Source organism: Moschus berezovskii, chromosome 8 (genome assembly GCF_049115385.1).
Source record: "Moschus berezovskii isolate FMDL1 chromosome 8, NW_MosBer_1.0, whole genome shotgun sequence".
NCBI classification, from domain to species: domain Eukaryota; kingdom Metazoa; phylum Chordata; class Mammalia; order Artiodactyla; family Moschidae; genus Moschus; species Moschus berezovskii.
Genome location: NC_142467.1, coordinates 12,207,300 through 12,223,959, shown reverse-complemented (window position 1 = coordinate 12,223,959; position 16,660 = coordinate 12,207,300).

The following is a 16,660-nucleotide window of genomic DNA, read 5'->3' as shown; positions in this document are numbered from 1 at the left end:
TGACTCATTTGAAAAGAATTTAGAAAGATGCAAATGATAACCCTGTATACGAGACAGCAAAAGAGACACAGATGTATAGAACCGTCTTTGGGACTCTGTGGGAGAGGGTGAGGGTGGGATGATTTGGGAGAATGGCATTGAAACATGTATGTTGTCATATGTGAAACGAATCACCAGTTCAAGGTCGATGCATGTTATAGGATGCTCGGGGCTGGCGTGTGGGGATGACCCAGAGGGAGGATAAAGGGAGGAGGGAGGTGGGAGGGGGGTTTAGGAGGGGGGTTCAGGAGGGGGAACTCATGTACACCCGGGGCGAATTCATGTCAATGTATGGCAAAACCAACCAATATAATATTGTAAAATAATTTGCCTCCAATAAAAAATAAATTAATTAAAAAAAAAATAAAGTAGATGGGGGGATGCCTAGGGCTGAGGGAGGTGGGAGAGATGGAGAGTAACGGCTCATGGGCACAGTGTTTTCTTTTTGGATTGATAAACATATTCTAAAATTAGACCATGGTGATGGTTGTACAACTAAAAGCCATTGAATTGTATACTTTAAATGGGTGAAGCATATCATATTCAGATTATATCTCAGTAAAGCTATTATTAAAAAAATAAAAAAAAGAAAGAAAGAAAAGACCCTGATGCTGGGAAAGATTGAAGGCGGGAGGAGAAGTGGATGACAGAGGATGCTATGGTTGGATGGCATCACTGATGCAATGGACAGGAGTTTGAATAAACTCTGGGGGTTGGTGATGGACAGGGAAGCCTGGCATGCTGCAGTCCATGGGGTTGCAACGAGTTGGACACAACTGAGTGACTGAAGTCAACTGAACTGAACCTGACATGACTCTGTATGACTTTTTTTTTCTTTTTTACATAGCTTCTCTATGAAATTCCCTAAAGTTTTAGGAGAGAGAAACCCTACTCAAATTGGATTTAGAAAAGTTGGGAATTTGTCAGCAATATAATCTGAAATTCTGGGTCCAGATTCTCAGTTAATACTATGAAGAATCTATCTCCATCTCTTGGTCAGGTCTGTGAGACCCCATAGATGGCAGCCCACTAGGCTCCTTGTCCCTGGGATTCTCCAGGCAAGAGTACTGGAGTGGGTTGCCATTGCCTTCTCCAAGAGTGCTCACTAGGAGATCTCAGTTCCTGTTGAAGGTGGTGACAGGGGGATGGTTTCAGCTGTACCCAAACCATAAAGACAGAGGTTTCCTCAAAGGAAAATTTCCTGCAAAGTGCTATTTCTAGAAGGGTGGAATGGACACCTGGTAAGCAAAAATTATGTTTTTTGAAAAAAAATTTTTTTTGTCTTCCCACTGTTGACTGGAATTTCCAAAGACATCACGTTTTCTTTTTTCCATCATAGTAACTTTTTACCTATTTCTCCTCCTCTCCAGAGACTGTTTCCTTTTGTGTTACTGACCCTTGCCTGTTGTCTTCCTTAAGCCGCTGCCCCATCAGTGTCTGTCTCTGCCATCATTTATCTTCTCTATGTCCATCTTTCTACCACTAGTCACTTTCTTGTGATGTAAATACATATTCAACATTTTGTATTAAAAATCCCCTGGATTTAATGTCACATTTCTGCAATTATTGTGGTTTCCTCCCTCAACTAATATGTAATTGATGTATTTCCATTTATGTCTTTCATCTTACAACACACTTTGATCGGCAAACTTTTTGCTCTCTGTCAGTCATTAGTTGGAGAAGGCAATGGCACCCCACTCCAGTACTCTTGCCTAGAAAATCCCATGGATGGAGGAGCCTGGTGGGCTGCCGTCCATGGGGTCGCTAAGAGTCAGACACGACTGAGTGACTTCACTTTCACTTTTCCCTTTCATGCATTGGAGAAGGAAATGGCAACCCACTCCAGTGTTCTTGCCTGGAGAATCCCAGGGACAGGGGAGCCTGGTGGGCTGCCGTCTGTGGAGTCGCACAGAGGCAGACACGACTGAAGTGACTTAGCAGCAGCAGCAGCAGCAGCAGCAAGGTCATTAGTAAACTTCTTGAAAAATTGAGCCATGAACTTGACACCATGGATTACTTCTTCTCTACCACGAAGCCTGTCTTTCTTTCCATTTTCCTTTATCTCTGTTCATTCTATTTCTTTGTCCTAGGTGGGCTCATTCCTCTACTTCTTCAATTTGGGTCTTGGTCCATTTGCTTTCTTACTTCACACTAACTTTCATTAGCTTCATTTATTCTGATATTTTTAACTTTCATTTACATAGTATTTCCAAATTTATAAGCCTAGTCCAAAGCTTCCTCAGAGGCTCATATTAATATATTGAACTGCTTACTGGAGATCCACAATATACTTTTGACGTCTCGAATCATCATTTTCAGGCCAGATTTACTATCTTGCTCCTGCATTAACTTCTCCTGAGTCCTTACTGTTGTTTCTTCTTACCTTATTGTCTACTTTGATACTCACCTGAAAAACTTGGAATATTTCCTTAACCAACAAGATCGACTTTTTACTTGTGTGTGTGTGTGTTTCTTTCAAATTCTCCCGTCTACTAGTATTCCTACTGTTATACCTTTATCTTAGGATTTCAATTATCCTTACTATGCTATTTCAATTATCTTCTCCTTGGCATCTCTGCCTCCAATTTTTTTCCTTCAAATCCATCTTCCATGATTGTGAACATCACTTAAGACCCAACCTAAACCTGCACTGCTCCTGCTTTGAACCCTTCAAGAGCTCCTCACTGTCTTCCGTGAATAATCCCAGTTCAGTCCAGTTCAGTCACTCAGTCATGTCCGACCCTTTGCAACCCCATGGTCTGCAGTATGCCAGGATTCCCTGTCCTTCACTATCTCCCAGAGCTTACTCAAACTCATGTCCATCAAGTCAGTGATGCCATCCAACCATCTCATCTTCTGTCGTCCCCTTCTCTTCCTGCCTTCAATCTTTCCCAGCATCAGGGTCTTTTCCAATGAGTCAGTTCTTTGCATCAGGTGGCCAAAGTATTGAAGTTCCCAAGGCTAGGCTTTATCTGGTCTGAATACACACCATTTTTTTTTTTCATTTTGCTTTTTAACATGCTTATCCATTTATATTACATGAAAAACATGGGCAAAAAGGAGAATTGAAAGATAAAGGCCTTACCTGGATAGGATGGGAGTTGAGGGGAAGTAGTTTCCTAGTTGGTTTTTTGTAATTGTTCACAGATAGTCTTTCACAATTTATTTGATTCAAGAAGAAAAAAAAAAGATTGGGACAAGAACATCAGGTAAAGTTTTAAAGAGGAGTTGAGAGGGCATTTAGAAATAAAACACTATTGTAGTCAGAGCTCAGAGAAGAGAGTATCATCCTTCCCTTTCCAGGAAAGAAGGTAAGAAGGTAATATGGCCCATGGGCAAAATTAGTGGGAGTTTAAGAAGTTGGATATCTAGATTTTATAGAATATTTGAAGAGTTACTCCTTAGCTCATGCCTATTTCAACTTACTAATTTTGCAGTAAAATAAATCAAGGTACAAATATCTGTGCAGGTTCCTGGATTTCCACTTTCTCTCCTAGTGTTGCTAAGCGGACTTGTAAGGAGGCAGATGACTCAGTGCTTCTTACACCACTGTGTGGTTCGCTTCTCTGCTGTAGGGTTTTCTCCTTGACTAACGACTCCCCTAAGTTGTTCTCACGTTGATGAATTGATTCACAGTAATAAGACTCTGAAGAGATGGATTTGTAAACCAGAGTCTGGCTTATTTATAAAGCAAGATCCACCTAGGGCTATCTATAACTAGAACCAGCTGTCTTCTCAGGACACCACTCTTTTGACAGCAATATATGTGGGAAACTCAATTTGTTAATAATTGATGGCTTTGGGAAGCATAGAATCGGCCAGAGCAAGGGAAGTGGATGGATTTAAGGAACCTCTCCTTAAGTCGAGATAGAGCCTGAAGGAATTATACCTCTAGACGATAAGCGTAGATGCAACTGGTAATCAGTGCCTGTCACTCCCAGGCAGTGTCTCCGCTCTCCAGGCCAGTTCCTCGGAGATGCTGGTAGAGTTCTTATTCTCTCTCTTCCCAGCATTCCTGTTGAGAAAATAAGAGTCCATTGAGGTCATATTTTCACCCCCAGGACTGATCAAAGGCAATATTGGGAAGTAGATAAAATTGTCTACATGCATTTCACATAATTTTTCCTAATCCCTTTATTTGTATTTAACTTTTGAATAAGTTCCCTTTCTCAAGTGACCTGCTGTTATTTGCTCTTTCTCTCTCCGGGTTTTTGTATTTTAAATCAAGGCCATAAATCAAAATAGATGCTTAAACAGATGATGAATGGCTGACAATGGACTATAAGGCATATCAGGGAAGATAAAAACTGTGCAAACATGTCCAACTTTTACTTTGAACTAATTGGGAGATTTGAAACAAAATGCAATCAGAGTTTGGGAGAACTTTATGGAAAAACTGGGGATGCTTCTTGGGTTAAGGTTAGGAAGCTGTTAAGGCAGAGGAAGGAAGAGTGAGTGGGAGTAAGAAGAACACAGTGTGTCACAGTGTGGAAATGGATGAGGGACAGAAAGAAGAAGCAAGGCAGGGGGCCGAGGTCACGTAGCAGGTCATGGGACAGCGCGAAGCAGTGTCCGAGGTACACGGTCCAGTGTGAGGAGAGCCTTCAGCACAAAGCAGAGACTATGGACTGTGGTATGACTTTGAGTGAGAATGAGAGCTCTGGCAGGCTGTAGGAATAATGGTTTGATAGTAACATGTTGAAGGAATTTGGGAAACAGGGACAGTTGGGAAGAACAATCAGATTGTTACTCTACCTAAGGTATGGTCTAATTTGGATCTGAGCTATAAGAATGGGAAGGAGATGGGCAACTCAAATATTTTGCAGTAAGCATCAAGGCTTAGGTGGCATATTATATGCAGGGGGGTGTAGATATTTTCATACTGTTCATACTGTAAGAATAAAAATTAAAAATTTTTAAATGTGCAGTTTGAAAATGCCAAGAGGAGCTGATCTTGGGATCTGATGTGTTTCCATATCTGGCAAGACATAGAAGAGAAGGGATCAAGTGGGCAACTGGAAATATGGTATCAAGGAAGAAAAGGTTACGTCTGCGGATGTATTTGGGGATAACATGCATGGAGAATTACATCCGTGAATGAGATGCCATCTCAATGGTGAGAAGGGAAGAAGGACACCATCCTAGACTTTAGATAGGCATTGAAGACAAGGTGCTTTAGACAAAAGGACTAAAGAAATGAACACTTATTGAGCATTTTCTATATGAACGTCCTACTCTATCAATTGTATTAGTTCATTTAATTCACATTATGGGAAAGCAAAGTGAAGCACTAAGAAATGACTGCAGTCTTGAAAATCAAGGGAGTTGAAGTTTGATATTTTTACTAAATGCTTCAGAAAAGTGAAAATAGATGGAGAGAGTTCATTGTTGTATTTGAGGTAATAGTTTCATGAATATCAGTACAAAAAAATTTCTTAGAAATAAATGGCAAATATCTAAAAGCAATGTAAAGAGGACCTATATGATGAGTCTGCCATTGAACAGAAGAAAAAAACAGGATGAGGGTCAAACAGTGAGCTTCTTGAGCAGAAGATGTTTAAATATAGTTAAAGGGAGATGGGTAAAAATACAAAAATACATAATATTGCAGATTAATGAAGGGAGGGAGCTCTCGTGAAAGCAGCATCCTGGGAAACAGGAAAACAAATGAAGTCCAGACTACACGTGGAAGCATTCACTGCAGTAGGAGAAGATGCGTTCTTGGTTAGTTTTATGAGTTGATGGTGTAAGTAAACCTGGTAATTAGATAATTCTGTGATGACTAATGACATGAAGAGCTCTCAAAGGGGCCTGCTTAAGTTGTCTTCTAGTAGAAATGAAAGAGGGGAGTGAAGAAGTGGGCTTAAAACTCAACATTCAGAAAACTAAGATCATGGCATCTGGTCCCGTCATTCATGGCAAATAGATGGGGAAACAATGGAAACAGTGAGATACTTTATTTTTGGGGGCTCCAAAATAACTGCAGATGATGATTGCAGCCATGAAGTTAAAAGACACTTGCTCCTTGGAAGGAAAGTTATGACCAACCTAGACAGCATATTAAAAAGCAGAGAATTACTTTGCCAACAAAGGACCGTCTAGTCAAAGTTATGGTTTTTCCAGTGGTCATGTATGGATGTGAGAGTTGGATTATAAAGAAAGCTGAGTGCAGAATTGATGCTTTTGAACTGTAGTGTTGGAGAAGACTCTCAAGAGTCCCTTGGACTGCAAGGAGATCCAACCAGTCCATCCTAAAGGAAATAAATCCTGAATATTCATTGGAAGACTGATGCTGAAACTGAAACTCCAGTACTTTGGCCACCTGATGTGAAGAGCAGGCTCATTTGAAAAGACCCTGATGCTTGGAAAGACTGAAGGTGGGAGGAAAAAGGGACGGCAGAGGATGAGATGGTTGGTTGGCATCACGAACTCAATGGACTTGAGTTTGAGTGAACTCCGGGAGTTGGTGATGGACAGGGAGACCTGGCGTGCTGCGGTCCATGGGGTCGCAAAGAGTCAGACACGACTGAGCGACTGAACTGAACTGAGAAAACAGAAGCAGACAGTACTGGGAATTAAAGAAAAAATATTAAGAAATAAAAGGAGAAGATGAGGCAAAAGAAGGAAACTAATGTTTGTTGAGAACGCACTTTGTGGCAGGTGCTGTGGCAAGAACTCTGACAGATTGGGCGCTGTGAGTCTTTAATGCATATGTTTTGCAAAATTGCATGTCTTCCTTCAGTCTTTATTATTTTGCCCGGGACAATCTGTCCTCTCCTCTCCTCCTCCCATATTTTTATTTCCTATTGACTTCAGCTTGACTTATTTCACTCTGTAAGAAGAATTCCGCTCAGGGTGAATTCCAATTTGGATGTTCTATGTGTAAACATAATCTCATATACAGCAATTTCCTTGTATTTGAAATTTGCATAAATATTCACACTTTGGGGGTTTTCCATCATCTGTTGAGTAGAAGTCTTCAATCTCCGTAATGTGTGCTTTAAATTACTTTATGTCTGTTGAAATGTTCATGTTTTATGGAGAAGTAGAAGAGTTCTTATGCTCAGGCAGACTAAAAGAATTATGCTCTCTGGAATAAGAAAGAAATAATATTAAGTTTATTATGTACTTGACAGAATTTTACCTGGTGTCTTTATCATCTTGAATATGATAGACTATCCAAGAGCTTTCTGATAAAATAACACTAGGCTATCAATACGCAGAAGACTATTGCTATATAGTTATAATCTATTTGTCTTTTGCCTTTCACCCTTTTTAGCTGACCATTGAGCACTGAGTACTTCTCATATATTTGAGCATTAACTGCTTAAGCTGCTTTGGAAGTAGGCAGATCAATGGTAGGGAGACTGGTTTTCAGATAATCAATGAAAGGGTTTTTAATGCTCAATGATAATTATGTTTGGCTATTTTTGTCTCCTCTGAGCCCTGGAAAGCAAGTATTGAGGGTAAATTTCTACTCTCACTTTATTTTAACATTGCTCCCAGTGGTGGCCCTCTTAATAGAGTCCTCAACAGCAATTAAAAATATCTGGTTTTGGCCATAGGGTTATCAGAAAAGTGGAAGCATTAATATCAATGCAGTAACAACTATCAACAGTGCACTCCTTACTGCTGTTAGATTAGCAGGAACATTTTTCTTTGAAGGCTTAGGATTTGAAAAAGTTGCTCTCTATATAGACTCCTCCATTAAAGAGTCACAAATCTAGACTCCTCCATTAAAGATTCCTGTTCAGTATATCTTAGAACCTTTGATTATGTGTATTTTGAAAAATCTTCCTTGCTGATCTTGAAGTATTACAATTATTCAAGTGAAATTTTGTTTTGTACAATTCAGAATTATGGGACGTTTTATAACCTTTTGGGTAGTGTTTGTCACTTTCTAGTCATGATAAATTTCTTAGACAATTGTTAACTTATGTAAAACACTTTCTAACTGTATCAGTATTACTGTTTGCCTTACTTTTTGGAGTTTACTCACTGGGACTTTTAAATTCTCATCCAGAATATTAAAAAAACAAGCTTTATAAGATGAAAAATAAAACAGTTGTGATAGAATATAAGCTGAGTTGCTATAATAAAGAAAAACAAAATTAGGGGCCCAAACATGGTAGAAACTTATTTCTTTCAAGTATAATAGGTAAGAAATCAACTGAGGCATGTAAATGATTATGATCTAGCAGGAAATTTGAGGACCAGGCTTCCTTTGTTTGATCCATCCACCGTTTTTCAGGATTTTTCCTTTGTCTGTATGGACAGAGCTGTGTCACCAGCATCATATCTGCATTAAAGGCAATAGGAGAAGGAACGAGAGGTTGGAAAACTTCTAACAAGAATGTGATCTGGAGTCATGGTCACCACTGCTGCCCATTTTCTAATGGCCTAAGAAACCACACCAAAAAGAGTGATGGCTACTAGGAAGCACAAGGCAGTCCCTTTCAAAACATTCAGGCAAATTAACGACGACCCATGGACCAGAAACTGAAGAAGTGAGAAGATATAAAGTTATTAGGGGGAATGTAAGCCATTTGTAAACTGGAGAAATGAGAGGCCAGTGTTAACATGTAGTGTGTTTTGTTTTTTTCGGTGGCTTGTGGGAAAAAGTAATACTGAAAAATAAACCACTTTACAACCCTTGCCGGTCCATTTATAGAAGATGCCTTAGTGCTTAGCATTCACAACCTCATTTTTTTTTTCCCACCTGACAATGGGCTGGAGACTCTACTTTGATTGTGCTTTGAATCCGTATGAATTATAACAACTGGAAAGTATTTTCAGCCTTGCTCAATTCCTGAGAAAGGCAGAGTGACTATTTTGACAGTTTACGTTTAAAAAGCCAGTAAAAATTTCCCATAAAGCAATCCCTACAGTTAAAATAGTTTATCACTTTGCATAAAGGAGTCAAGATTACGTCTCTAAGGAATTTTGAAAGCATTTCCCTTAAAGTTAGGGAATTAAAACACAAATATAATTCAATAACTTGTGTCTTAACCTGTTTCCTTTCTCTTGCAGTAGTGCTCTCCTCACTTAGCTTCTCTGTGTAGTGATTGAGAATGTTCCAGGCTTCTCTGGCTTAGAACACATCTAAACATTGATAGACTATAGTGTGTTTTATAGTCATTCTTGTGGCGTATTAGCCTTAATGGCTACAATAGTTCTTTCACTTTTTGCCGCTATGAACATATGCGTGCCCTTATGGCTCTATTTAAGGGTCTTAACATTAATAGCAATATCACTGATAAAAAGATATCTTTTAGTTTGCATAAAAGTACTGATTCACGGTGTTTGGAGTCACTAGCTGGCACTGAAGCCAGCTAGAAGTCAATCTGATATAGAAGTCTCATATTTCTTGCTGCATGCTTAGAATTCTTGGCTACAGCCTGTATTTTCCCTTTTATTATAACCAATTTACTTCTTATAGTGAAGATGGAAAGGACAACTCTTTATCCTAAGAGACCTAAGTAGACATTTCCAGCAAACTTGAGCACAAGACTCATTGATACCTGGCTGATCTCCTTATTGCAATATGTACAACCCATTTAATTACAGTACTAGACAAGACACAGCACAACTCGCAAAGATGGATAACTTGATTACATTCTATAATTTTCTTGACTTGACGAGTGTTGGCAAAGGCAAGGCATTAGGCTCACTCTCTGAGACATCAAGTGGCATCGTGATAATGGGGTTTGGGACCACGTGTTTCCTTCGGTGACAGGCTGCCACATGCTGTTCGGTGGTTTTAGCCTGGCACTTGGAAGAGATGAGAGAAGGTTGCAAAGAGGTGAGAAGTATATGAAGCAGTTCCTGGGGTGTCCTGGGGCTCAGGAGAAAATGACTTGAAACAATTCCAGCTCTTGCTTTTTTCGTTCAATCAATTCCCAGCTGGGCTGTGACAGAAGGCAGATGATAAGAAAAGAGAGGAGAGCAATAAAGTGCAGCCACTTTTATAAAAGATGAAGTTTCCGAGAGGAAAAAGTGAAAAAGAAGTAAAGAACTGCAGGGGAGGAGGGGAGAAACAGAGCTTTCTTGCAGGAGGGGAGAGGGCAGTAAAACCTCTGTTCTATCGTCAGTAGTAATAGCTGTGAAGAAGCTGAGACAGGTGTAATTATGTTCAGGGGAAAAGTGTTTCATCATAACCATACACTCACTATATTATGTAATGTGTGCATGCTCAGTCATGTCCAACTCTTTGTGACCCCTTGGACTGTAGCCCACCATATCCTCCATCCATGGGATTCTCCAGGCAAAAATACTGGAGTGGGTTGCCACTCCCTTCTCTGGGGATCTTTCTGACCCAGGGATCAAACCCACATCTCCTGACTTGGTAGGTGGATTCTTTACCACTGCGCCACCTGGGAAGCCTCAATGACAATGAAGAACTGCCTTGGTCAGTTGAAAATGAAGACAAGACCTTCCCAAACACCATGCAAGCTTAATACAGTCATTGAAAAGGCAGGATGATTTCTACAGGAAACAAAGCAAGCTGGAACCCCTGCTGGAGCTCCTCAGTCTTAAAAATGAGAAAACATCACTTCATATCATTTAATTCTTCTGTTAGGTATATTTTTTAATAGCGGTTTCATGGATGCAGTATAGAGCTCCAGCTTAATTTTATGTTTTGAGGGCAAAGCTGGAGTGCTTCTGCATTTGCCAAAAGCTCACACTTTGCTGGACACATGGAGGCACACGTGTACTTGTAACTGGTAAGACCAAAGTGTAGAAATTCAGGAAGTTGTAGCGTTACTAATGTACACTGTGCTTCTGTCTTTCTGTGACTTTAAAAACAATGATCTTTGGAAAAACAGGATACATGTTAAAGTTTAGAGTAACCAATAATAACGCTTAAAAGGACATTAAGTTAAAGCATATTTAAAAAGAATTAAGGCAGTATTTGAAGAATATCCTTACAATGGGCCAATAAAGGAAACAGGAATATTTTCATCTTTTTTATTTTTTCTTTTTCCCCTTTTTGGTAAGGTGATTTTTCCAGTATGCTCTTGGTAAGTCAGAATGTTAGGGACATACCTGAAATTTGGGCTTTCTTGGGGGAAAGCAACTGATAAGTGGTGTTTTGCTCTGAATTTTGGTAGCACAAAGGAATGACCCCAGCTTACAGAAGACAGAGAAGGAAACAGAGTAGAAGATTCATGTTCAGATAAGTGTGGCCTTACTGCCGCCTGACCAGAAATATTTCAGTTTTGTCGTAGTTTAATGATGGCAGAATCCAGGTAATGCTACAGGATTTAAGAAAGTAGCTATATCACTGCTTACTTTCTTTATATTAAAATACTAAATAGACTTCAAAGTTCTCAAAGTCTTTGCTGGAAACGTAGGGAAGGCTTCTAAGCCACAGAATTGCAGTGTGGTATTGATGCTTTTGAACTGTGGTGTTGGAGAAGACTCTTGAGAGTCCCTTGGACTGCAAGGAGATCCAACCAGTCCATTCTAAAGGAGATCAATCCTGGGTGTTCATTGGAAGGACTGATGCTAAAGCTGAAACTGCAATACTTTGGCCACCTCATGCGACGAGTTGACTCACTGGAAAAGACTCTGATGCTGGGAAAGGTTGGGGGCGGGAGAAGAAGGGGACGACAGAGAATGAGATGGCTGGATGGCATCACCGACTCTGTGGACATGAGTTTGGGCGAGCTCCGGGAGTTGGTGGTGGACAGGGAGGCCTGGTGTGCTGTGATTCATGGGGTCGCGGAGAGTCGGACACGACTGAGTGACTGAACTGAACTGAACTTTGTTTGATCCCATCCCATCCAAAGACTTAAGAAAGGTGTGGTCCTCAACACAAGGCATGTGTGTTCAGTAACTACTCTTCTTGGTTGACGAGGTGTGACTCAGCCAACTACACAATACACTTTGCACCAGGAACACAGGTTTTTTTTTTTTTTTTTTTTTAAGTTACAAGGCTGTTAGCATTCTATCTCTGTGTTTACCCTGTGTTCTTTACTAATACAGTAAATAAAGAACATTTTCCACATCTATGAGCCCCACGCCCAAGGAACCAGAGTCTAGATTAAAATTGAGGCAGAACCTACTCGTGTGTATATGTATACTGCTATTTAATTTGTACTGAGAAATACTTCAGTGCTTGAACTTATTGTCCAGTGATTATTTTCTTGACTATTATTATAATTTTGAAAGAATGTGTTTATTGTTAAGGAAAAGAGACATTTAGGAGCTTAAGACTCTGAAGAATTAGAAATGGAGGTAATTGAGAAATTAAACTTTTATTTTAAAAGCAGACACTTTGTCCCATAAAAACTGAGCTTAGTTAATTCCTTCAGCATTAAGAAGAGGGCCAACAAAATAGTTTTGCTGATGATTTTTCAGATTCTGAAATTTTATCTATGTATTTCATCTTTATTAATCTCCAGAGAGATTTACTATTGGGCTGGCTTAAGCTCTGCAAATATGGTAAAGTGATAATGTTAATATAATGCAAATCCCCAAGGACCCAATGATGACAGATAAATGTCAGTTTTGTGCTAGATAAAAGAAAAAAAAATCTAGTAAAACCATTATTGGGAGGAAATTACACATTTTTTCCAAGGTAAAAGGCTGATTTTTAAAAATGTTTTCTGTGGCTATAATACTGAAATGTTTGTGAATAACACAGTACCTTATGTGTTTTGGTTTGACACAGAATTTTTTTTTTAACCTTGAAACTTTTCATCTTCTTTACAAAGTCCATTTACTTAATATGTTACACAAATAACCCTCATGTTTTCTTTCAACCAGATTTAATTCTGGCCCTGTAAAAAGTATTCTAATAAATACCTATAAGAGAACAAAGCAGAGAGAAGTTTAACATCTATGCAAACGGACAGGACAAACATTCAGTTCAGTTCAGTTCAGTCACTCAGTCGTGTCCAACTCTCCGCGACCCCATGAATCACAGCACACCAGGCCTCCCTGTCCATCACCAACTCCCGGAGTACACTCAAACTCATGTCCACAGAGTCGGTGATGCCATCCAGCCATCTCATTCTCCGTCGTCCCCTTCTCCTCCCGCCCCCAACCTTTCCCAGCATCAGAGTCTTTTCCAGTGAGTCAACTCGTCGCATGAGGTGGCCAAAGTATTGGAGTTTCAGCTTTAGCATCAGTCCCTGCAATGAACATCCAGGATTGATCTCCTTTAGAATGGACTGGTTGGATCTCCTTGCAGTATAAGGGACTCTCAAGAGTCTTCTCCAACACCACAGTTCAAAAGCATCGATTCTTCGGCGATCAGCTTTCTTCACAGTCCAACTCTCACATCCATACATGACCACGGGAAAAACCATTGCCTTGACTAGACGGACCTTGGTTGGCAAAGTAATGACTCTGCTTTTTAATATACTATCAAGGTTGGTCATAACTTTCCTTCCAAGGAGCAAGCGTCTTTGAATTTCATGGCTGCAATCAGCATTTGCAGTGATTTTGCAGCCCAAAAAAACAAAGTCTGACACTGTTTCCACTGTTTTTCCATCTATTTCCCATGAAGTGATGGGACCAGATGCCATGATCTTTGTTTTCTGAATGTTGAGCTTCAAGCCAACCTTTTCACTCTCCTCTTTCACTTTCATCAAGAGGCTTTTGAGTTCCTCTTCACTTTCTGCCATAAGGGTAGTGTCATCTGCATATCTGAGGTTATTGATATTTCTCCCAGCAATCTTGATTCCAGCTTGTGCTTCTTCCAGCCCAGAGTTCCTCATGATGTACTCTGCATATAAGTTAAATAAGCAAGGTGACAATATACAACCTTGACGTACACCTTTTCCTATTTGGAACCAGTCTGTTGTTCCATGTCCAGTTCTGACTGTTGCTTCCTGACCTGCATACAGGTTTCTCAAGAGGCAGGTCAGGTGGTCTGGGATTCCCATCTCTTTCAGAATGTTCCACAGTTTATTGTGATCCACACAGTCAAAGGCTTTGGCATAGTCAATGAAGCAGAAATAGATGTTTTTCTGAAACTCTCTTGCTTTCTCCATGATCCAGCGGATGTTGGCAATTTGATCTCTGGTGCCTCTGCCTTTTCTAAAACCTGCTTGAACATCTGGGAGTTCACGGTTTACATACTGCTGAAGCCTGGCTTGGAGAATTTTGAGCATGACTTTACTCGCGTGTGAGATGAGTGCAATTGTGCGGTAGTTTGAGCATTCTTTGGCATTGCCTTTCTTTGGGATTGGAATGAAGACTGACCTCTTCCAGTCCTGTGGCCACTGCTGAGTTTTCCAAATCTGCTGGCGTATTGAGTGCAGCACTTTCACAGCATCATCTTTCAAGACTTGAAATAGCTCAACTGGAATTCCATCACCTCCACTAGCTTTGTTCGTAGTGATGCTTTCTAAGGCCCACTTGACTTCACATTCCAAGATGTCTGGCTCTAGGTCAGTGATCACATTATCGTGACTATCTTGGTCGTTAAGATCTTTTCTGTACAGTTCTTCTGTGTATTCCTGCCACCTCTTCTTAACATCTTCTGCTTCTGTTAGGTCCATACCATTTCTGTCCTTTATCGATTCCATCTTTGCATGAAATGTTCCCTTGGAATCTCTAATTTTCTTGAAGAGGTCTCTTGTTTTTCCTATTCTGTTGTTTTCCTCTATTTCTTTGCATTGATCACTGAGGAAGGCTTTCTTATCTCTCCTTGCTATTCTTTGGAACTCTGCATTCAGATGCTTATATCTTTCCTTTTCTCCTTTGCTTTTCGCCTCTCTTCTTTTTACAGCTATTTGTAAGGCCTCCTCAGACAGCCATTTCGCTCTTTTGCATTTCTTTTCCATGGGGATGGTCTTGGTCCCTGTCTCCTGTACAATGTCACGAACCTCCGTCCAGAGTTCATCAGGCACTCTATCAATCAGATCTAGTCCCTTAAATCTATTTCTCACTTCCACTGTATAATCATAAGGGATTTGATTGAGGTCATATCTGAATGGTCTAATGGTTTTCCCTACTTTCTTTAATTTAAGTCTGAACTTCGCAATAAGGAGTTCATGATCTGAGCCACAGTCAGCTCCTGGTCTTGTTTTCGCTAACTGTATACAGCTTCTCCATCTTTGGTTGCAAAGAATATAATCTATCTGATTTCGGTGTTGACCATCTGGTGATGTCCATGTGTAGAGTCTTCTCTTGTGTTGTTGGAAGAGGGTGTTTGCTATGACCAGTGCATTCTCTTGACAAAACTCTATTAGCCTTTGCCCTGCTTCATTCCATGCTCCAAGGCCAAATTTGCCAGTTACTCCAGGTGTTTCTTGACTTCCTACTTTTGCATTCCAGTCCCCTAGAATGAAAAGGACATCTTTTTTGGGTGTTAGTTCTAAAAGGTCTTGTAGGTCTTCATAGAACCGATTAACTTCGGCTTCTTCAGCATTACTGGTTGGGGCATAGGCCTGGATTACTGTAATATTGAATGGTTTGCCTTGGAAACGAACAGAAATCATCCTGTCATTTTTAAGATTGCATCCAAGTACTGCATTTCGGACTCTTTTGTTGACCATGATGGCTACTCCATTTCTTCTAAGGGATTCCTGCCCACAGTAGTAGATATAATGGTCATCCGAGTTAAATTCACCCATTCCAGTCCATTTTAATTCACTGATTCCTAGAATGTCGACGTTCACTCTTGCCATCTCCTGTTTGACCACTTCCAATTTGCCTTGATTCATGGACCTAACATTCCAGGTTCCTATGCAATATTGCTCTTTACAGCACCGGACCTTGTTTCTATCATTGGTCACATCCACAACTGGGTATTGGTTTTGCTTTTGCTCCATCCCTTTATTCCTTCTAGAGTTATTTCTCCACTGATTTCCAGTAGCATACTGGGCACCTACCGACCTGGGGAATTCCTCATTCAGTATCCTATCATTTTGCCCTTTGTTACTGTTCATGGGGTTCTCAAGGCAAGTATACTGAAGTGGTTTGCCATTCCCTTCTCCAGGGGACCACATTCGGCTGTGGTCCATGTGATCAGATCAGCTAGTTTTCTGTGATTATGATTTCAGTTTGTCTGCCCTCTGGTGCCCCCTAGCAATACCTACCGTCTTATTTGGGTTTCTCTTACCTTGGTCGTGGAAAATCTCTTCACAGCCGCTCCAGCAAAGTGCAGCCGCTGTACCTTACCTTGGACGAGGGGTATCTCCTCAAGGCCGCCCCTCCTGACCTTGAACGCGGAGTAGCTCCTCTCGGCCCTCCTGCGCCGGCGCAGCCACCGCCTGTTGGACGTGGGGTAGCTCCTCTCGGCCACCGGCCCTGGCCTCAGGCGTGGGGTAGCTCCTCACGGCCGCACCTCTTTGCGTGGTTCGTTGCGCCGGGAACGGCGTCTCTCGCGTCGCGTCTGCGCCGCCGGGGCCGGCGTCTCTCGCGTCGCGTCTGCGCCGCCGGGGCCGGCGTCTCTCGCGTCGCGTCTGCGCCGCCGGGGCCGGCGTCTCTCGCGTCGCGTCTGCGCCGCCGGGGCCGGCGTCTCTCGCGTCGCGTCTGCGCCGCCGGGGCCGGCGTCTCTCGCGTCGCGTCTGCGCCGCCGGGGACAAACATTACCTGAATGTAATTTGGGGAAGAAATAAATTGCGCTGCTTCTCTTGCAGTCCCACGTGCCATGTAGAGCTGC